Genomic DNA, 24,535 nt, shown 5'->3' on the forward strand with positions numbered 1-24,535 from the left:
TGCATATTCGTTTGTTACTTCATTGTAGGTTGGTGTGTCTCTACTAAATCTTATTATTTGGGTTTTCAGAGGTTTAAGTTCCAATGCATTGTTGCATAGTCCTTGTTGTTCTTCTGTAGGCGTTTCGAATGTGATTAGCCTCTTAGTTTGGACCTCTGTATTGGTAGCAAATCTTGGTGTTCTACTACTTATCGGGAGTCCACTTGGCCTACTGTTTGTTATCGGCCACATGATTGTGGTTTTACCAGGTCGATGGATACAACTCGGTTCTCCTTTTTACCAGCAAGCGGCGGTAGTACAACTGATCTTGTCCCGTTGATAGACAAGACAGGAACTGCTTTTCTGTAAGAAGGCCCAAATTCCTTCTTTACCGCGATCTTTTCTCTGACTAGATCCCCGACTTTTGGAATCCAGACAGGTCTTGCTGGGACAGGTGGTGGTTCTTCAGTGGTTGTTGGCTGCTGTTTCAACTTTATGTTGCTCAGGTCTTTTCTTGTTTTGTTTAAGTCCTGCAAAATAGCCAAACGATCTTTGATATCAAAGCTTTTTTCCTTTACCACTGAAGTCTGACTGTCAAGATCTAAGACTAACATCCTAGTTCCAAACAATAATTCGTACAGACTGAATCCCTTCAGATAATTTCTTGGCAGGTTATTTAGACTACGTTGGACACTTATTAGATGTTTGACCCACCCAGCTCCCGAACCTAATATCCTTTCTGTTATAGATAGCTTTATGCCTTGGTTTTTTCTTTACACCATCCCGTATCCCTCAGGAAGGAAGTGAGAAGAATCCCGCATCGCTATGCTCATTTGGCCGTGCTTCCCCACAAGCTTGAGGGCTAAAGTGAAAACATTGGTCAAACGTAGCATGCTCCTAGCGTATATGCCATTTAGACTCGCAAATCTTTGTATAACAGTCCAGACGTCAGCCGAGTGCTGGGGATCTACATTATAAGTGGAAACTAGCCTGTATATGTTAATCGGACGCTTTGCTTTTTACTGCTGATCCTTTCTGGAGTGAAACGCCACGGTAGTATACCGTTTCTCTCGCCACTGCGATCTCTGTTGCAGTCCGGGCATTTTTTTACAAAAATGTGATGCTGCAGGCTCATGCCTGGCCACCAGTACACTGATTGTAGTTCTTCCAGAGAATCTTTTAGTTTGAGGTGTCTGAGTCCCTCGCCCATATGTGCGTCTGCAATTAACAAAGTTCTCCTGTCCATGTTTGGAATTACTCTATCCCCCACTCCAGGGATTCGAGCAAAAGGGACGGAGTTTGCATCGATTATGTATGTACAATTGAGTGGATAGTTGATCGGTAGCGCTGAGCAGTGGCCTTTTGATGACGTTTTTACCGCCAGCACTGTTTCACCGTCAATGTATTTCATTGTACGCTTTTTTCTAGCTACGGAAGCCGATTTAGTTGCTACCGCTGTGGCTGTCTTAGCCAATGAATTCCCTGCAACGTGAACGCCATCACGCTGATGACTCAGTGAGTGTGTCACGTGAGTCTTTGGTAGTTCTTTCAGTAAAAGAACTATTTGTTCCCAAAGCAGTTTTTGCTTTATTGTTGCACCTGTGTCATCTTTGTAACCGTTTTGAATCCATTTCTGCAAATCGCTGTTATATGATTTGACGCAGTAATACGAATCGGACACTATAGGTGTCGGGAATTCACGATCTGCATTATCTAGCGCCATTTTCAATGCTATTATTTCAGTCTGTTGTTCTGAATTGGTTTCTACTGAGTGTGTTTTTGTTAATAGAGGTCTTAGTTTATCTCCGCGCCACACTTCTTTTGTAATCTCACATGTGGGGTTGTATGCTTGTTCTCCCCAAACGGAGGGTTGAGCATGTCCGTCTGTATAGATTACACAAGCGTACTGTCGTAAGGGCAGAATGTCGATTGGCAGAGGGAATGTTCTTTCATATTCTAGATTTTTCAATTCTTTTAATTCTGGATCAAAGTAGTATTTTACTTTGTCCGTTGTAATTGAATTCACCCATTGTATCCATTCCGGATTCAATGCTGTTGTTGGTAAATTACACGGTGTTGTTAATGCCTCAAAGGCTGATTCTGCTGTTCTGACTGTGATGTGTCTACCGTCAGCTTTATCTTTTTCTCTAGCTATTGCGGTTTGAACTGCATGAACAATGTTTTCTTTAATGCTGAATTTCTTTTCAGCTTCTGTGTACAAGTGTGATTTGAATGCAATTGGTACCTTTTCTCCCTCGTTAGAGGTCAGGTATGTGAATCCGCATCTTCCTGGGATGACTCGAATCACAAGATTGCGTGTGTTATCACGTGTTTCTAATTTTGTTTTAATTAACATGTCTGTTTGTAAGAATCTCAAAATTTCTGTGTGTGTTTGAGTCCAATTGGTTCTTTTAAAATCTGGTTTTATTAGATCATAAAGGGGTTTGACCCTTTCTGCGTAATTTGCAATGTATGTTCTTCCGAAATTTAGGAAGCCTAGAATTGACTGTAGGTTTTTTAGTGTTCTAGGTGCTTGGAGTACGGCACATTTCTCTAGGAAATTGTCAGCCAGGCTTTTGCCTTCACTTGATAATTCATATCCTAAGAACAGGACTGTTAGATGGGCAATTCTAGATTTTTTAAAGTTGAATTTGTAACCCTCTGCTGCGAACCCAAGTATTATGGTGTTCACTCTCTTCAAGTGAGTATCCAAGTCATCATCTGTTAGGTATATGTCATCGACATAAGATAATGCTTCGTCATCATATGTTTGTAGTAATTCTGTTACTCTCGCTGAGAATACTCCTGGGCTGTTCTTGAACCCTTGGGGTAACCGACAGAATTGTTTTTGAGCGCCATTTATTGAGAACGCAGACAAATATCTGCTCTCTGGTGCTATATTTTGACAAAAGAATCCATTAGAGATGTCTAATGTTGTTTTGTATTTTTTGCGCACTATGTTATTCATTAGCGCTGCACTATGCGAGTTTTGCACTGCAAAAGTTTTGCAACATGAGTTAAGGTGTCTGTAATCCAAAACTAGACGATATGAATTGTCTGGTTTGGAGACAGGAAACAAAGGGTTGTTCATTTGTGAGGTGCAAGTTTCAATCACCCCTTGGTATTCTAGTTGATCTAGGATTTCTTTTACCTGTTTTTTAGCTTCTTGCTTAATTGGGTACTGTCTTTGTGCAGTAGGTTGTGATTTTAACTGGATTTTGTGAGGAGGAGAGTCCTCATCCCATCCTATGTGATTTTTATATAAAGCAGGAGCTTGAGCTACTGCCCACTTTCTAGCAAGTGTGTATTTTTTTTGAATTGGGATATGTTTTGAGAAGGCAGGCATAATTATTTCTTCTCCATGAGGGCAGTCCCTGACAAACTCTGGTGGCCAGTCTTTTTCAGCTAGAAGGATGTCATAGCCCTTGGAGAGATTATCCCAAAATAGTCCCCTTATTTTTCTAGTCTTATCCCCTTCTATACGTAAAGTTATTTCATATATTTTGTGAGGTTTGCTAACTCTGGTGTCTGCAGTTTCCACTTGAAGGTATTCATTCGTGTCCACTGTCTACAGATGATTCATAAGGACTTTGCGAGCTATGCTCACTTCTGCTGCGCTGTCTAGCATTGTCTGAGCCCATTCTCCGTTTTTCAGTTGTGTCCTCAGTATTCTCGGCATTGTTAACTACTTTAATACTGGCTACCTTCTTTTTTGGAAATTGTAATTTCTTATTTGGATGAGCAGGTTCCTTGTCTTTGGACTTGACGTGCCCTTCCCTGGGTTCCGATCGTCCTCTTCTTTCCGATTTCTGCGAGGAAGTCTGAAAAGATTGAGAGGGACGTGTATCAAAATCTTGATATCTATCCGGTTTCTTTATATTATTACTATTTCTAAGGTTGTATTTTTTCACAGAGGGCTCACTTTGGGGAGACTTGGGTCCTTGGTCCGGAGATCTTTCTCTCCGCCGAGGAGACCTTCCTCTGGACTGGAATCTCTTTTCTTTTGGATTAGATTGTTTGTTTCCATCCCAGTTCTTCTTTTGACTGTTTAGATGATTTTTAATAAATATTTTTTCAGGACTTTCAATCAGTTGGGGTTTTACTGGTATGTCACCTAAACTATCTCTACCTAGTTCCTCATAGGATTTTTCTATAATTCTGGCAATTTCAGCTGGTTGGTCTGCTATATCTGTTTCTTTTAACCTTTGGCGGATCGCCACGTTTGCTGCTTCTCCCTTTATATTGGCTAGTAATATAGCCGAGACCTGCTTGAAGTCTTTCAGTAATTTCATACCAAGAGTTAAAGCGGGTTCTGGACCGTATTCGTCTTGAATTTGTTTTAGCACATCTGGTATTACCGAGATGGATGGAACACCATGCGTTTTTGTGTAGATGGAAGCAAAGACTGTACCCCAAGTGTCACAGTCCTCCACGTGTGGTGCGATTCCCATTGGAAGACAGATAGTCAGAATCCTGTGTTTATCCACAGGGGTGGTGTCTGGAAACACCGCCTCTATTTGGGTGATTTTTTGTGCTAACCAGAATGGTATTTGTTCCCTTTTAGCTGGTACTTTACCTAGGCAGGACTGTATGTTCTGTGGTGTAATTTTATTTGTGTTCCCCTGATGAGGTGTCAGCTGTGGAATTTTAATTGCTGGTTGGATTGTTGAAGTCCGTATTACATATTGGACTAATTGTCTATGCACTTTTATTAATTGTTTTAGTTGTATTAGAAGATCTGCTGCAGACATTCTTTCGATGTCTGGATGTGGTGTGTATTCGGCTAGGACCGGCCACGTTGCTCCTGGTCTACCTAATGGACCGAGCCTGGTGATGTGATTGTTGTGTTTTAGGGCGCCATTAAACAAGAGCAGGTGCTCTTGAAATTTAAGTGGTACTTCCACCTCCTCGAAAGGAGTGTATTCTTCAGGAGGTTCCTCTGTTTTGTAATGGTGGAAGTGCTTTGTTACAGCGTTTGCTGCTGGAAAGTTTATCCATGAATAGAATACCTCTGTCTGCCGATATTCGTGTGCCTCTATTACGAATATGACTGTGCCACCTCTAGGTGTCAGTCCATTTTCTATAAGTTTTAAAGTTATAGATTTCCTTTTGTTGACCGGGATGAGTATTATATCCGGGTCTGCTTCTTGCATAGTATTATCAGCTGCTACGAGTTCAGCTGCTACTCTAGCTATCTCTCTTTCTTCTTCAGTGTCTGACATTCTACTGTCAGGAAGGTTATTTTGTTTGTTTGCAGATCAGGTTTCTTATGGAAACAAAGATTAGATGCACAATATTTTGGAACAGTGTATCCTTCAACGTTGACTAAACCAAGAACCATACATAGGAGTTTCCTCCTGCGAGGTTTGGCGGATATGACCTTTCACCCACTCCAGACGCCTTTGGAGTATTATGGGAAAAAAAGGGGTCTGAGTGAAAAAGCACGACTGAGTTACTCTAATGTCTTGCGTTAGTTTTATCGCCTTTCCAAATGTTTGGGCGCCATGTAGTGTAGTTCCTATTATCCCAATAGGCTCTGCGCATTGGAATAATACCTTCAATAGTATAGGCCTAGACCAGACATTAACTAGGTCTTCTATTGTCGATATTAGACTTAAAGTTTTGGGTTTGCCAGCTAGCTCAGAGTTCACTAGAAACTTTCTCGAATAGGCAAGGAGGAGTTGAACCTCCCTGGATAGACAAGAAGGGATTTAGTTTCTGACAACCATAGAACATGACAACTTTGCTCTCCCCTAATCAAGAGTGTATCTCTAGAGTCGTGTGAAAACAAAAGACAACTTATTTTACTCAGTCAGTACGTGCATTCTTAGTCTCACCAGATTGTAGAGAAAAGGAAGAGACGGGCGTGTTCAATAAAAGATTTTATTTATTGATCAGTCTCTTTTCTCATACAAGAGAAATGGATCGATATTATCGCAATACTTATGGTTAAGTAAAGTGCATACAATAAAAGCAGAAGTATAAAATAATACTGTAAAAACATTTATATGGTTTCTAAGCCATAAGGTGGTTTAAAATGGATAAAATAGATACATACACATATACATTTGACTAATCGTACTCAACTGGTGTTTCTAACTACGCCTACCCCGGTGTACCTGACCTAAGCCTAATACGTGGGCGGGAATAGAAAGTAGCAGTTTAAGTTAAGTTTGTTTTGCCAAGTGACTGACTCAAGAATTCTCTGCAAGGGGTTATTCAGTTCTGTACCTGGAATCTAGGATGAATGAGGGATGGTATCTCTCGTCTCTGGTCTCGATATTCCAGGCTGCCTGCGAGGGCTACCCGGAAGCGCCGGACCTGGATTTCTCGGCAGGAGAAAGCAGCGTCTCGTCCTCAGCGCGTCAGGAAGGCGGGGCTGCGCCAGCGGGGTCTGCTCTGCTCTGGGCTTCGGCAAGTCTGGCTGCTCCGATCTCGTCACCACTGCGTGTGTTTGCTTAAGGCAATACCGGTAATATTTATACCTGTAAGGTGCCGAGATTGACGTAAGGATGGACATAGATACGTCAATAAGGATGTCATACGACTTGGTAGTTAGCACATTCTTTTGCTGAAGTTCTCGATGAAATCAAAACAATGGCCGCAGGGTTTTTCCCAGGTTGTCATAGGTTTGATTTGTTTTGAGAACTCCGTATGCCTTATCAGGGGCTGGAGGAATATCGCTTGTCTAATTAGATGGCAAGCGTTATGACCTAATCAGATAACACGTTCCTGTGCCGTAGTGTGGCTTAAACAGATAACGGTTTCTGCATCATGGGATGGCTGCTAGTTAACTTGTTAACCAGAACAGGGTCAGGAATAGGGGGATCGATACAGAACCTATAAGAATACATCACAGCCTAAAGAGACTGCTAGCCGAACAAATGCAACTACTCTGTTGAGCGACGCATTCCAGAGCAGAACCAACGCATTGCAGCTGTTGCGTGGATTGGAACCTTTCTAAAAGACTTGCATAGCTGCAGCCTACCGAATATTGGGACAGACACATCGCCCTCTGAACCGCCACTGCACAATGCCCTACCTGGAGCTATCTCCTCGCATCCCTTGTCAACAACAGCCTCAACAATGATGCTGTTACTTTGCACTACAGCTTCACAGCTCATTGGAATAATTGCATCACCTCTGCTGCGCCTCAATCCGTGACACTGGATTAACACATCACAAGCCCCGTCAACAGGATCCTCAACGTCGATGCATCAGGACCTTTCACCGCAGTCTCATCCAACGCACTGCTTCGGCTGTGTGGTGTATCTGCGACCTGGATCCACACAATGCTCGGCAACCGGGATTTAAGGTACTTTGTTTGGAAGGCCTAAATGGGTTCCTGTAGCTACCCCGTGCTCCATCACGGCATGTCTAAACTTGTGACTTTGGCCCGGTGTAACGCAACCAGATGTCCGTGCTCTTGGTGCTATTTTACCCACAAACTTTGAAATTCAATATCTCCTGTACTACTAATTAGATTTTAGCCCTTTTTGGTCTGGTTTTATGCATTAAATTTAACTCTATTTTTCTCACCTGGTGTGGAATCATTTTGTGTGGTATTTTTACTGTTTTAAGTTTTATACAAATACTTTACACGCAGCCTCTAAATTAATCCCGACTGCTCTGTGCCAAGCTACCAGAAATTGAGCACAGGTTAATTTAGGGTTTCCGTGACTCTTACCCTGACTAGAATTGCGGTTCCTGCTATACCAGAGCTCATAATCCAGTCAAACAACAAACCAATTTCTAACAGACTAAATAATTGTTGGTTCAGCTTTAATTTGTGAAACAGCATACAAGATAACTCATTTTTAAAGAACCTGAAATGTCAATTTGTGTTATCAATTTGAAATTAATCAAGAAAATCAGAATAAATATTTCACTTAGTGACATTATTCACATAATTTTATTTGTTATGAAAGCATACATACTATGTGACAAAATACGAACAACACCAATGTATGGATATACACAACACACATTTCATCATAATACCAACTATTGGATACACACAATACACATTTCATCATAACTCCAACTTTAAACGAGTATCATCTCACTATGTACAACTACATGTATGGTGATTTGGTATATTTTCTTTTTAGTCCATTTTTCCCCACAAATTCCCAGAAAGGAAACAATATTCATATACAATGTGCACTAACACACAAAATTCACCAAAGGCAGTGCCCAAATAAACAACCTGATTGCATAGTCTACGCCAATAGGCAATGTATAACTCTGAACACAGTTTATTTTTCAAAAAATGTGCCAAACACTTGTCTACATAGAAACCATATCCAGAGAAGACATAACAGTGGAAAGTGCATAATCACAAATTTAGGATTATGAGGCATAATGAAAAATAATTATGACGTTTACTATGCAAAGTATTATAAACCCACCTATTGCAACAGTAGATATATCACTGTTATCTTTTGTTAGTACCTGCTCCTCCAAATATATTAGCAACAGAAATGGGAGTCTTCTGCCATCCTATGGGCTATCCTCATGTTTTACACAGATGTTATGCTCAGACCCAATCATAGATAACACCCAATTTTAACAGACATACTCCAGTTGGCCCCATCTAATACAAATTCTAGACTCGGGTACACACACAACATGTGTCAGGTACCTTATCTGAAAATCAATTACTTTGTCATCATACCATGACTGAGTGGAAGAGTACTAATATTTGTTCTGAAGCACTCTACCAATGTTTAGTCAACTAACTGCAGATCTCTCCATCACCAATTTCTGTGCAAGAATCCAAAATATTTACCAATAACTTGGTAGTGCCTCGGTAGATGACAGGATGGCTTGACCTAGGAAGGAGTAAGCAGATATATTGATATGTATGTGACTAACTCTTTAATTTTCCATTCACATTGATAACTTTTTTTACTAAGAATCAAAAATCAATAGCTATACAAACAAAATCTTGCATGGCATGCTAATCATTATTTGTCAAATTTAGAATATATATTCTTGCACTTTCATAAAAAGTGTCCTCAATCAAATACCTTTTTAAATATGATGGCTGGGAAGAAGCTGGAAAGTAATTAGTGAATTAGTGGCATACATTATTTGATGAAATGCGGTTTATTATATTGTGTCTTGTGCGACCTCACTCTGTAATAAACTGACAGATCTGTCTTGGGTCCAGTCAAGCTTTTTTGCAAAACCCTAGCTCAACTCCGTGTAGCTGTGGCTACGAGCAATCATGCTTTAACAAAGGAAAATGTGCAAGGCCTCTAGAAATACCAGAACAATTGAATGAGGAAGAACCACAACACAAAGTTAATCCAAGACCAATGTATAAAAGTAGAGCTTGTTTTGAGGAATGTTTTGCCACCAAAATGAACAAAATCCAATAGAGGGTTCCAGAGATTTTAAGTTTTTTTTTTTAAAAATACCTCAATTTTCCATGATGGCAGTATTACAGAAAAAAACATGATATAGTAAAAAGATAGATTAGACAAGCCGTCCGCAACATTTTCCCATCTTGACACTTACAAACTTTTTTACAAATTGCAATCAATACGGACATTGAAGATGGCTTAAAGTGGCAACATTGAGAGTTGAGGCTAGAAACAAAATAAGCAACATAGTAAGGACAGTTTCCGCATAAACTGGGCCCCTTCCAACAGTAGCAGCCAATTCTGCTCTACCCTAATCATCTGTACTAGTAGCATCCTGGTACGAAACCACATCATTACCTCTAAGCAATTGAACCCCACCCGAATTATTAAGCACATTTTAAATCACTGTTTTCACTCAAAATGCAAACAAGCATTGGCAGCTTACTTGGGTAGCAGTTACTTTGAAAACGTTTGAAACTTTTTTTATCAAGTTGTGTTTGGGTACTCCGCCCCACTGTGGGGTGAGGAGCTGTAGCAGGAATTAAGTTAGAGGGGCCAATAATGCTTATCAGGATATTTACATTGCAGTCAAGACCGTCTCCAGTCCAGTTCATTGCTCTATTGACAAACTCCCACAGACAACAAAGGAGTGTTCTTACAACAGGGGATACAAGAGGCTGAAGATGCTGAGGAGGCTGATCTGGTCGAAGAGGACCATCCTGGGGCCACCCCTCAGTACACAAATTTGATGGGGTGACTTTGGCCAGAGGGGTCGATGTTCGTCAAAGTCCAGGTGAAATCCAGAAGGGCAGATGGATATCTTGTGGCCAGCAACTGTAAATGGCCACTCAAAAACCTGGGCAACAGAGTGGCCATTTTCTAAAGTTGCTTTTTACTCAGAAGCTACCATGTGCTTGAAAATGGGGTTACTAGCCTTTCTATAGTAAAAACAACAATTTGGGGTTGTTACTGTAATGACATATAAAAATACATATCCTACTTTTTAATATGCAGCACTCTGCCTTAGGGGCATCCTGCCTTAGAGCTCAACAGTCCTAAGTTAGGGGATATTTATATATATATATATTAAAAAGAAAGGTCTGGACTTTGTTATTAGTTTAAATAGAAATGTTGAGTTAGCAGTTTACACCTGCTCTACCAGTCTGTAATGTGCAGGGGTGGGAGATATGTTGTACTCTGTCATACTCATGGTGGCCCAATAAGTGCTGCTGCCTATGGGGGACACTATAACTTACAATCCCTGGGTACCCCTGGAATCATATACCAGGAACTGATAAGTAAGTTAACTAATGCCAATTGGGTATAAGCCAATTAAACAGGGTCCTAGCACAGAGGTCTGGTTAGCAGGCCCCAGTGCACTCTCGGAGTCGAAAAACCATCAGAATCAGTCCGACATTTGAGGGTGATCATAACAAAAGAGGTATTTCCTTACACATAACAAAAGAGAATATGCCTATATTGGATTTTTTTTCTCTTTAAGTCATTTACCATCAGGCAAAGATGTTTTCAATTAATTCACACCTGAGGTCACTGCCTTCATTATTGTTATTGTTATTGTTACCTACAGCTTATATAGTGTCAAATCACCGTCAGGTCTCAAGGCGCTATTGACAGAAGAAAAGCTATGCTAACAGAAAGACAGATACATAAAGCCCTGGCACTAAGAAGCGCTTAAGGCCTCCCTAAACAGGAGCGTTTTTAGTGATTTCCTAAACTGCAGCAGGTTAGGTTCCTTACGAAGAGACTCAGGGAGCCTATTCCAAACCTGTGGAACTACCACTGAAAAGGATCTGCCGCCCTTCGTTGCTAATTTATAGCGGGGGCAGGACAGCATTTGAGTGTTTGAAGACCTTAGTAATCGTGTAGGTTTATAGACTCCAAGGCGTTCTTTAATGTAAGCAGGTGATTGACCACAAATTGCCTTGTGGGCAATGCACAAACTTTTGAACTCCACCCGTTGTTTTATGGGGAGCCAATGTAGCTTAGAAAGCAGTAGAGATGCATGAGTGCGTCTGGGTAGCCTAAAGATTAGCCTAGCTGCATCGTTCAAGACTACTTGCAGCCTATTTGTCAGTGTTTTGGGGAGGCCCAAGTACAGGGCATTCCCATAGTCTAATCTTGAGACTATGGTAGCAGTGACAATAGTGCGGAGCGTGGTGGAAGAAAGCAGAGGGACTAACTTACGTAGCTGTCTAATTAAGTTAGTGCAGGTCCCGACCACTGACGAGATCTGGCTGACCATTGACAACTCATGATCGATCTTTATGCCTAGGCTTTTTACGTTGGAACAAGGCTTAGGGGTCGGGCCAAGGTCTTGAGGCCAAAACAGATCCCCCCAAGGGGACGCCTCGGTTGAAACCACCAAGATCTCAGTCTTTTCCGGATTGATCTTCAATGAATTTGCTGTCATCCAGCTCACCGTATGCCTAAGTATTTCTTGAGCGTGGGTCTGTGCAAATGCTGTATTATCAATACTGAGTAGCAACTGGGTATCGTCAGCATAGATAAATGTTTTACAGCCCATGCTTACCAAGGAGTCAATTAAGGGCTGCAAATAAAGATTAAAAAGGAGAGGGGACAAGGCGGATCCCTGAGGGACTCCACACTCCAAAAAACCCAAGTTAGATATACAGTCCTCCAGTTGAATCCTTTGAGATCTTCCAGAGAGAAAGGATTTGAGCCATTTGTAGGCTACGTCTTGAATCCCAAATGCGGCTAGTCTGTCCAGAAGCAAGGTATGGCTGACAGTGTCGAATGCCGCTGACAGATCTAATAGTATCAGGGCACTCGGTTTTTTACTGTCAGCCATACCTCTAAACTCATCAAGGACCGAGAGCATCACCAATTCGGTGCTGTGATGTGCCCAAAAACCTGCCTGACGCTCCTGGAGTATCATTACTATAATTATGCAGATGCATCTCAACAATACCACTCAAGGGTTTCCAATGTTTTCCACTGTTAATCATCATCAGAGATGATTTTTCCGCCGGGCATTTCTCTGTAGTGTTTACCATAACACAACAATCTTGCATACCTTCCTATGAGAATAGAGTTGGACCACTCTGAGGTTCCGTGAATTCTGAACCCGTTCCATAAAGGTCATGGTTTCGTTACGAATTTGATATTAGCGAACCGTAACTAGTTAGTGCGGCAAGTATGAATGTTTTCGTCATGTTAGACCGATGGATTCACTACGTATTTAGGGATTTCGTTCTGAACCCTTGGGTTCCATTTTGTGATTGGCAGCCATTTTGTGGTTTCCCTCACGTAGGCCGATGACTGTGGCTGAACTAGTCTTTTTAAGGACATGTACACCTTAGCTCGAGTTTGTGCTGACTACTGTTCGACCTGAGTGAACTGACCCTGTTGCCTGAAGCTGACCTTGTTAAACCAGTTCCTGCCCTTTAGCTGATCAAGATTAAGGATCAGAGCACAGGACATCATAAACTTTTACTGCACACAAATATGCCTTATCCTACTCTCACCTGTTACTACTCCTTTCTCTATGGTTTATTTACGATTGGGTTGTACCTTTTTTATTATGGGTTCGTTCGACCTGTCTAAAGAAGAATGTTGGGTTTGATGATTGATCATGGGCTGGGCAACTAAAAAGTGGGTTTTACCGTCATGCGATACCTTTGGTGTGAATACATGTGATTGGACAGTTTGTAAATGTTAGGTATTTGTTTTGAATGTGATTTTTGGAATAAAAAGGGATGACTTACTTTGTAAAATTGAGCAGTCTCCTGACAACACATACCGTGATGATTTCTAGGACTTCTGTTACTGGCTACAGTCAATAAATTTGATCTTTGACGCCACCAAGAAGTATTCCCGTGTCTCTGTATTCTAAGACAGGTGAACCCGAAGACTTTGGGCGTGCCCCTGGCGCCGCTGGGTCTTAAATAACCCGGTTCTTCAGTTGGCGCTTCCAACGTGGGGCGACTTCAACGGTACCGGTCCAAGCCTGAAGATCGTGAGGAGCTTCGTGAGGAAATTCTGGAGGACGGCCACCACTTCATCGACCCCGGTATGTCGAACGAGGACTGAAGGTCTTTTCTGCGAGGCTTCCCGCATTCCTGACGGCTACTAAGGACTGCTGCCCTGCCTGTCGCCCTGTCTTGGACCCATTTGTGTTGCTTTGTACGGCGAGACGATAGACGGGTCTTCTGGTGGCGTGACTGATACCTCAGTTAAGTATAAGTGGGTCGCTCCCAGTCCTTAGTTTTTGGTTCTTTTGTTCTTAGTTTGTTTGGTCCTTAGTTTTGATTTGAAAATTGCAATTTCCAAAGCCGAGGGACTCGTATATTTGCGAGACTATCGTTGTAGATAATCCCTTGAAGTTTGAAGCTAGATTAGTGAGCGAAGATGCCTGGTCTTAGCAAACTTGGGAGAATATTCTGTTGTGGTTGTAACAGGGATTCCCGATTGGAGGATTCATGTCCGATACCTCCAGTTGGCACTCTGACTTATGAGCTCTATTCTAAACACGGCGTGGGCCCCATTTCGTTTAATGAAGTATGGGTCCGTTACACTAGGAAAGATGGGGTTTTACGATGGCCCCAACATGGTAGTTTCGATACTGAGATTTTAGATAATCTAGAAACAAAATTGTTTAGGAAGAAAGCCCAGCCGGCAATGTTTGACTCCTTTCGCCTTTGGCGTAAAGAAGCCAGACAACGAGAAATTAAACAAGCTAAAAGAGATAAGAGAGAAAAGGGGTTGTCGATAATGCAAGCTGCAAGGCAGTTTAAAGAGGATGAAGAAGATAAAGCAATTGAGGTGTCAGATAGGCAACATAATATGGCTATTGATAAATGTTATCCAGCTTTGCCATCTCTTCTTGAGAATGCAACGAAGGACCCTGAGAAGGATCCTTTGATGTCACATTTGTTGAGATTATCACCCCCTTATGCACAGAGTGCTACGGCACCTCCGCAACCTCCAGTTGCACAACCTCTTGTTGCTGTTCCGCCACTGGCTCCTCCTCAGCTGGTTCTTCCACCTACGGCGCAGCCTCCTCTGGGGCCGCCGACTTTGCTATCGGTTTTGTCTGGAACTACTTTGCCTTATTCTCCTGTATCTTCAACTTCTCTTGCTACTACCCCTACGCTTCTATCACCTCAAAATACTTTGTCTCCTGTCCTTATGACAGCTTCTCCTTCTGCTCGACAACGAATGACTGATACTGTTACTGGTCTCTTGTCTTCTTTCTTTGGGTCATTGAGTATGACCCCTGTTTCTGCACGTAAACAAATGCGTAGTCAGCTACCTGGTCCCGAAGAACGGGCAGTGTTAGATCTCTTGGCTCGCAGATGGGTTTTGAATGTTTCGTGGTATAACTTAGAGTCAGTTATGGATGTTTTCCAGCAGTGGGAAGCACCCAAGCAAAGGTATGTTTTTGAAGTTATGTGTACTTTCCTTCATGAGGAATGGGAAGATAATGATTTGGGTTCAGTCCCTGTGGAATTGCTAAATGTCCAGTCTTAGTTTGCGAAAGGGACGCTAGTGGGTCCCGGAATTGAGAATGCAGTTGCGATGGCACTTGCGTTAAGGAGCGATTTCCCTTCTCAGTGACTGTTTGAGCCTGATTCCGCAGTTAGGAGGAAAGTGAGACAGTATCCGATGAGAGAAGTTCCTCCAGTATGGCGCGATGAGGTAGCTGCTGTTGCGAATAATGTACCCCCAGCTATACCAGCACATTTTCAGAGAGTATGGGTACATGTGCCATGGAAGAGAGTAGAGGTTTTGGCCCTTAAACAGTCTTTACCTGATCCCCGTAAGAATCCAGCAGGCTATTACAAAGAATTGTCTCAGACAGTTGACGCATGCATCATGAATTTAGCCGACATAGATATGCTGTTGGGTAATGTAGTACCTCAACCTCTATGGGCAAAGATTCATCATGAGGATCATACAGTTGAATTAGGTGACTCATGGCTCAATATTGCTGCTGCGGAGGCTAGACAGGTTGGTGGTGCTAAACCTGAAGCTCTAGTGGCAGATCTACCTGGCAGAATTATTAATTTAATGAAGACGATGATGCCTGCTTTACGAGTGAATTGGGATAAGTTAGCAGCATGTAAGCAGAAGAAAGATGAAAGTGTATCTGATTTCTTCTCTAGGTTTGAAGAAACATTTATAGATCATAGTGGCCAGGACATGAGTACGGAAGGTGGGTAAAGATTATTTGTGGACAAATATGTCTTTAATTTGCTGCCTGAACTTTCTAATAAGTTGAAAGATTCTGAAAGATCTTGGGCTGTTTCATCGTCGGCCCAGATATTGGCGACTGCACAGTACTATGAGAATAGGGATAAGGACGAGAAAGAAAAAGCAGAGAAAAAGACAAAAGACTTAAAGACAAAGGTGCTTTTACAGCAGGCGTATCTGCCTCGCTCGAATCAGCAAGAGTCACAGCAACGCCCACAGTTTCAGCAACCTCCACAGTTTCAGAGACCGCAAAAGAACGCTGGGTATTTTCCTCCCAGACCACCCTTGGGTGTAAATCAGTGTGCGTATTGTAGGGAGGAAGGTCATTATAAAATGAGTGCCCTGTTTTAAGACAACGCGCAAGTGGTATGCCGGCCCCGAGAGGCTGTGGTGGTTTTCAGCAAGTGTCTAGGGGTAGAGGACGTGGTGCGTTTCCTCAGAACGAACGTTCCTTTCCCCCACAAAATTCTATGAATTGCTTTGATCAACAGAAAATTGCATCTGGTCAGTCGACTCAGTACTATGCTGATGACTATTATGTTGAGAGTGAGAATGCTGATTATAATGATTGCTAGGACAGCCATGGACAAAGAGAGGGAGTAGTGTCGGTTCCAGTAGATCAGAGTGGTCCTTATATTGCAGTAGCCACATCGGGTGTGGTAGAGCCTTTCATTTTGGATACTGGTGCAGCGAAGAGTTCTATCATGCACTCTAAACTCCCTGGCGCACCTTTGTCTGGCTTAACTAATGTTTCAGTAGGATTCTCTGGCACCCCAGTTCGTAACCCAGTTTCTAGTCCCTTGTCTCTTTCTATAGGGCCTTGTGAGTTGGAAGCACCTCTCATTTTAACGACAGGTTGTGGTGAGAATTTGTTGGGTTTGGATTTGTTAAAAAGGTTGCATGCAACATTACGTTGTTCTTCTTCGGGAGTACAGCTTACATTGGGTAAGAAAGTGATCTCTCCGATGTATTTGTCTAAAGATCGGCTTCCACCGGAATTGCGTTCTCTCCCTGATACTCTTTGGGCTACTAGTCCTAATAATGTGGGCCTTTTGGAGATTCCACCTTATGTTGTAACGCTTAAAGCGAATGTTAAATTGTCACGCATCCCCCAATATAGGATTTCTAGCGATGGTGAAAGAGCGCTTTTAGGGATCATCTATGATTTGATTGAAAAGATGTGATTGAAGAAACGAGAGGTAATGTGTGTAACAGTCCCATTTTGCCAGTCCTGAAGCGCACTGACTCTACTCAGCCACCTATTTATAGGTTTGTGATCGATCTTAGAGAGGTGAACAAGATTGTAGCGCCACAGTTTCCAGTTGTTCAGGATATTACTGCTTTGTTGACTTTGATTCCTGCTTCAGCTGCCTGGTTTTCGGTTATAGAGCTGAAGAATGCTTTCTTCAGAATTTCAATTGCCGAGGAAAGTAGAGATATTTTTGGCTTCTCTTTAGGAGGCCGAAGCTTCCGGTTTAAGAGAGCTCCCCAAGGCTATTGCGAAAGTCCTTCTATTTATAGCCAGGCTTTGAAGACTCAGCTTGATTCTCTTGTGTTGCCTGCTGGTACTGCTCTTATTCAGTATGTTGACGATTTATTAGTGGCTGCTGATGATGAGGAAACTTGTAAAGAAGCTACTATTTCTTTGTTGTGACATTTGTCGGACTTGCATCATAAAGTGTCACCTTCTAAGTTGCAGTATTGTTGCCAAGAAGTGACCTACTTAGGTCATCTCTTGTCAAAGGAGGGAAGAAGGTTGACCCCAGAACGAATTCAAGCGATTGCTCGAATGACTGTGCCAAGTACGCAGAGAGAAGTGCGTGCTTTCTTGGGTATCACGTCGTATTGTAGACAGTGGATTGCAAATTTCTCTCATATTGGCAAAACCTCTATTTGCATTGACTTGTAAGGATATACCGAACCCTCTTCCTTGGTCCGACGATTGTCAGAAAAGTTTTTCTGAATTGCGTGATGCGTTGTGTCTGCTCCTGTGTTGGGTACTCCTGACTACAGTAAGCCTTTTACAATGTACGTCCACAAGAGAGAGGGTTGTGCATTGTCAGTTTTGACTCAACAATTTGGTGATAAGCAGCGTCCATGTGCGTATTTCTCGTCAACTTTAGTTCCGGTAGCTAGAGCGTTGCCGAGTTACTTGAGAGCTACAGCGGCAGCGGCTGTTTCTATCCGACAGTCTGCTGGACTGGTGATGGATAATACGTTGATTGTGATGGTTCCACATGCAGTGGATACCTTGTTAAATCGTACCAAGACTCAGCACCTTACTAGTGCGAGGTTGTCGGTTTATGAGTTGACACTTTTGGCTAGTCATGTGAATATCAAGCGATGCAATGTATTGAATCCAGCAACATTGTTGCCGACGTCTGTGGATACAGATGGTCAGGAACAGCATGATTGTTTTTTGAGGACGGAAGAGGAGACGAAGGGTAGGATTGACTTGAAAGATTCTCCTCTTCCGGATCCTGATGGTACGTTATGGGTTGATGGTTCATGCTACAAGCTTCCAAATGGTGATACGACTGCAGCATATGCCGTCACGACATTAAGCACAGTTGTTGAGACTGCACGAGTGAGCTATAATTCAGCACAAGCAGCAGAATTGATTGCATTAATGAGAGCGTGTGTTTTGTCTGAAGGAAAGAGAGTGAATGTGTATACCGATAGCCAGTACGCGTTTGGTGTTGCTCATAGTTTTGGACGCTTGTGGAAAGAAAGGGGATTCTTGACATCCCATGGGACTAAGATTCCGCATGGACAGTTGGTGAATGAGCTTCTCGAATCACTTACTTTGCCGAAGCAAGTTGCGATTGTGAAGTGTAGTGCTCATCGGAAGGTTACGGATGATGTTGGCCGTGGTAATGCGTTTGCGGATGAAGTTGCGAAAGACACAGCAAGAAATCTGATGAGACGAATGTATGTTGCAGGCCCTGCAAGATGGATTGGTGATGTTGGAATGTGCGAAGATACGAATGAGAGTGTGAAATCAATACAGGCTGTAGCTACTGAAAGTGAGAAGAATGTTTGGAGAGAAACTACGGGTAGATTGGATTCGACTGGCTGTTGGGTTGAATTGTCAAAACACCAAAGATGGATGTTGCCAGATGCGTAGGTGCTTGCGGTGGTTACGATGGCACATGGTTTGTCTCACATTAGTGTGAAAGGGATTTGTAAGTTGTTGGCTCCAGTATGGCAGAATGCTGGAATATCCAAATGTGCGGAGAATGTGGTCAAGAATTGCATGGTGTGTTTGATGTATAATCCTGGCAAGGGAACTCCAACTCCAGCTGGTCATTTTGCACCTCCGACGTATCCGTACGAGGTTTTGCAATTGGATTTCAACCACATGGAAAGGTTCAATAGTTTAAAGTACGTCCTTGTAGTTGTTTGTGCCTTTTCTAGATGGGTAGAAGCATACCCCCTAAAAGATAATACTTCCTCGTCCACTGCCAAAGTCCTGGTCAAAGAATATTTCCCTAGATTTGGATTGCCAAGGATGGTATGGAGTGATAATGGAAGTGAATTCGTGGGGAAGGTGATGAAAAGAGTGTGTGAAGGGTTGGGAATTCGTCAGAAGTTTCACGCTGCAAATCATCCCCAATCGGCTGGTTTAGTGGAATGCTATAATGGCACCCTAAAGCTGAAACTGGCCAAGATTCAAGCGAGCACTGGTCTCCAATGGCCCGATGCTTTACCGTTGGCACTTTTGTCAACTAGAACTACAGTACATTCCCGAATAGGCATTAGTCCCTATGAGTTTTTGGCCGTCCGGCAAATGTGTGGGGAGTGCCGAGGCCAATGAAGTACAGTGACATCGATTATCCTATGCTAGTGGACTACTTGTATGACTTAACGACTAAATTACGTGTCTTCCATCAACAGGTTCATGATAAATTACCGCCAGCTTCTGTGGATCCAGGTCACACCCTCAATCCTGGTAACTGGATTTTGGTGAAGAACTTTCAGCGAACCAAGAATGATCAGCCCCGCTGGACCGGCCCACACCAAGTCTTGTTGTCTACGAGGACCTCAGTGAAAGTTTTCGGGAAAAAGAAATGGATCCACGGCGTACATTGTAAGAGAGCACCGTTGCCTCTGCCGTACAACCAGTGGGTCCGTGAAGGTATTGCAGATTCTGAGACTGAAAGGGTGCCGAAGTTTGCACCGTTTAGCGATGCTGAGTTGGTATGGAGAGGTTCCGAGAAAGAAGATGACGATGTTCTGCAAGAAGCTGTGCCTTTGTCTCTAAGATTGGACACGACTGAACCTGAACTAATATTCCAAAGTCAAACGAAGCCTGGAAAAGACCGTTATAATCTACGACCTAGGGACAATGTACTAATAAAGTGAATAATTCCTTTTTGATTTTTGGAACTGAACTCTCTCAGCCAAGAAACTTTTTTGGTATATTTTTGTGAACCACCATTCGGGTTCAGCTGTAGGGTCACGGTGTAAAGACTAGGGAGTGCAGCCGAAGACGCAAGGTCGACGGTTCTGGTTGGTCTAAGGGAGTTCCCTGGGCTGACAGAAGTATTCTTTAGCAGAAGAAAACCTACCGCCGTGAACAGCACGGTTAGAGGATGGAGTTTTTTGAGATCGAGAGAGCTGTTATAGAAATGTACTTTTAGACGAGACTGTGTAGACTAATGAGTAGCAAATGTTTTTTGATAACATGTCTTTTAATGTTACTTAGCATAACAATGTTTGTAGTGGGATATCTTATTTTTTCTTTCCAAGTGACTTTTGCACCCACCATGTCTTTTCCTACTACAACTTCTTCGCATTCTTTTCATCCTTTACCTGAACATGAATCTATCAGAAGATTGGAATTTGTTAATAATTCCTTTGTGCAGCTCCTGCATCAGCATCAGTTAGTAGTGAACACCACTAATTGCTGGGTGTGTGGTCTTATGCCTCATACCACGGATAAGGGTATTCCTTACCTGGTTCTGCCATTCAGCTATATTGGATCTGTATGCGCATATAGGACGATGTTTATTTATGCCCATGAAGTTTACCCCCTGCGTTCTATGAAAGATAATCCAAGTAATAGTGCTCTAGTGAAAGGAATAGTAGGTTATGATTAGAGGAATCGATTCCTATGAGACTATCCCTAAAGATGAGACACTAGCTTATATTGGTTGGAACGTGACTGGATATGGTGTTAGTCTGAGTGAAAAGCAGCGAAGGGAAAAATCATCCCCGATTTGGATCGTGCCCCATCGTGGTCATTTTTGTCTACAAGGTAATGGCAAGAATCCGAGAGCTCAGTTAGGGAAGAGTGTTTGTACTGAGACGTATGTTTTTGCGTCCCAGACTTCCCCACCGTTTTGAGCAGCTAAGAGTACGTATTTTGTGTGCTATGATAGAGCATATACATGGTTGCCCCCTGATTTTTCGGGAACATGTTATGTTTCGTATCTGTTGCCCCCTACGTATACTGCAGCGGCAGATTACCACAGAACTAGAGTAGTGAGAGGTATCTTCAGTAAGGAAGATACTTCAGGACAAGAATTGGGAGATTTTCTTAAGGGTTTCCTGCCGTTTTGGGGACCTATGGTTAATAGTAGGAACATACGGCAATTGACAAGAGTGGTTGAGTCCACCATAGTTGAGACTGCCGGTGCCCTTAGTAATTTGACTGCTGAGCTCCAATCGGATCGTCTTATGACTCTGCAGAATCGAGTTGCGTTAGACGTCATACTTGCAGACAGAGGAGGGGTATGTAAATTGATTCAATCGAGCTGCTGCATTTTCATTCCAGACAATGCTCCTACAGTGTACCAGGCAATTTCCAAGCTACATAAGATCTCCGAGTCTGTACATATGGACGAAGGAGACTGGTCGTTGATGGGATGGTTTTGGGGATTGTTATCCACTTGGGGACTGAAGATTCTGATGATCATTGGGATGGCTTTAGCGATTCTTTTCCTGTTCTGTCTTTGTGTGCAGTGCGCTCCTGCTATATGTGGCCTCTGTGCTACTACGTGTGCAAGGAGACCTGTCCCAAGAGAGGTATTAAGTAATAGGATTATGCTCCAGCAACATCTTGATGATCTGATGAATATAGACCTGGACTCAGATTGACGTGAGTTTAGGTTATTGCCTATGTAAGGGCAAAAGGAGGGTCTGAGGTTCCGTGAATTCTGAACCCGTTCCATAAAGGTCATGGTTTTGTTACGAATTTGATATTAGCGAACCGTAACTAGTTAGTGCGGCAAGTATGAGTGTCATGTTAGACCGATGGATTCACTACGTATTTAGGGATTTCGTTCTGAACCCTTGGGTTCCATTTTGTGTTTGGCAGCCATTTTGTGGTTGCCCTCACATAGGCCGATGACTGTGGCTGAACTAGTCTTTTTAAGGACATGTACACCTTAGCTCGAGTTTGTGCTGACTCCTGTTTGACCTGAGTGAACTGACCCTGTTGCCTGAAGTTGACCTTGTTAAACCAGTTCCTGCCCTTTAGCTGATCAAGATTAAGGATCAGAGCACAAGACATCATAAACTTTTACTGCACACAAATATGCCTTATCCTACTCTCACCTGTTTCTGCTCCTTTCTTTATGGTCTATTTACGATTGGGTTGTACCCTTTTTTATTATGGGTTCGTTCGACCTGTCTAAAGAAGAAGGTTGGGTTTGACCGATGATTGATCATGGGCTGGGCAACTGAAAAGTGGGTTTTACCGTCATGTGATACCTTTGGTGTGAATACATGTGATTGGACAGTTTGTAAATGTTAGGTATTTGTTTGGAATGTGATTTTTGGCATAAAAATGGATGACTTGCTTTGTAAAATTGAGAAGTCTCCTGAGAACTCATACCGTGATGATTTCTAGGACTTCTGTTACTGGCTGCAGCCAATAAATTTGATCTTTGACGCCACCAAGAAGTATTCCCGTGTCTCTGTATTCTAAGACAGGTGAACCCGAAGACTTTGGGCGTGCCCCTGGCGCCGCTGGGTCTTAAATAACCCGTTTCTTCAACTCCAGTCTTGTCCTGATCACGCCTTCAGGAGATCGCAAGCCCGCCACAAGCCCCCTTGATGGAACATGGCCCTCATTGAAGCTCACCTACCTTGGCATTGTTGGGCTTCTCAGTGGTGCTAATAGACATAGACTTACGACTAGAATGCCCTGAGTCCCCTGAAAACAATAATAAATTGTAAGACGTAAGTGAAATCCTGCTTGGAAGGCCCCACTTTACAGCAAAATATCACAGCAACACAAATGTCAACGCTTACCTAGACCCTTCTTGGTGTATGGTCTGCCATCAGTTGCGTAACACTAACAAATTGGTTAAATGTTGCACACACACTGGTGGCACACATACACTATGTAGAGATTTGGTATGCAAACCACCCGCAAATCGAGTGAAAATATTTTCTATTGCAGTACACTTGCTAACGGTTACGAGGTAGCACCAATGCAATGTGGCTTCCAGCTATGAAACCAACAATAAATGATAATACTCTCACGCCAATAGAACCCATTAACAGTATTAGTAACAGTATTAATTGTAAATATTATGTAGTCATTCATACATTTGAGCATAACATCCAAGAAAAAATGAGGACAGCTGAAAAAGTTGCCTGCGACATCCCATTGGAGTAACTAACTGTGTACTGGAAGGCATATTGAATGCACCAGTAGCACAGAAGTGTAACAGTGTAATATTGTTCACAATGGAAGCCTAAATTCTTATAGCCAGCTGCAGTTCATTTGTAGTGTGAAGGAGTGGATTGTATCACTGTTCTGGCCTCCATTTCCTAATGAAGTTCCTTTCTTGTACCAAATCGTACATTCCATTGACATATCCTTGACTGTCTTCCTTAGGCTGGTGCAATATGTGAGTGTAATATGTCAACGTTCTATGTTTGCACATGGGTATTGGACACATTTAAACATTTCTTTGCTTTAGCCCAGGTGAGATGACATGCATGTATTACATTTCCACATTTAAATTACATTTTCTCACCATTTGGTTATATTTTTTAAATATTTCTATAAACATGTGCAGACTAGAATTGTAAAAAAAAATCACTATACATTGAAACATAAATACACAAATAGTTGTTTAAAAAACCCACTTTAAATGTAAAGAAAATATTCCCTTATTGTTCACATTAATTTCCAGTATTGTATGTATGCTCTACACTTTTTTTCATATTATTTGGTAAACATTCCTTCAGGGTTGATATAGATTGCACAGCAGACTGATTATATCTGTAGTCTGCACTGTAGACATTTTAGTTATGACTGATGGATGCAACGTCAAAGTTGATGGACGCTTCCATCAATAAAGCATTACCGGGCGCCATGTTGTCAGGCTTACCCTATGGTGACAATGTTGGTTTATGATGGTGGAAAAGACATAACGGATGCCTGCAATATCCGTCATGGGCAATGGACTACTATGTACAGTCTGTCCCTACCTTTTACAGCCTCTGTGGTACCACATTGTTTAATTGTCCATGATGACAGAATCTAGCATCCGTCGAGAAAGCATCTGCTGAAATAATATCCATCATGATGGAGAACACTTTTTTTAAGATCATTAGTAATTGCCTATTAATTATCGAGTGTTGCAGATCTCTTCAATAATGCTGCTCATTTTCTGCTGCTGCTACCAAGCATGGCTGAAGTAGAATGGGACAGAACCTCAACTTCACTCCTAAGGATTTGGATGCCCTTGAAGGGGTGGGTCCTGACCAACTACAGCCAGCTAAATGGACCAGCATAGAGCTGGGTAAGCTCCACACATCAAATGCACTTACATTATTAGGCGGAGTGTTTTAAGAATATTCTCAACGACTTCACAATCTCAAAACAATGTTTTAATACTCACGACGACTTGAAAATTAATGCTTCTTAATCCTATGATGTACCAATTTATAATTTACACACAAAGTAACGTAAACTCACATTTGATTTT

This window comes from Lissotriton helveticus, chromosome 3_2 (genome assembly GCF_964261635.1).
Source record: "Lissotriton helveticus chromosome 3_2, aLisHel1.1, whole genome shotgun sequence".
In the NCBI taxonomy this organism is placed as follows: Eukaryota; Metazoa; Chordata; class Amphibia; order Caudata; family Salamandridae; genus Lissotriton; species Lissotriton helveticus.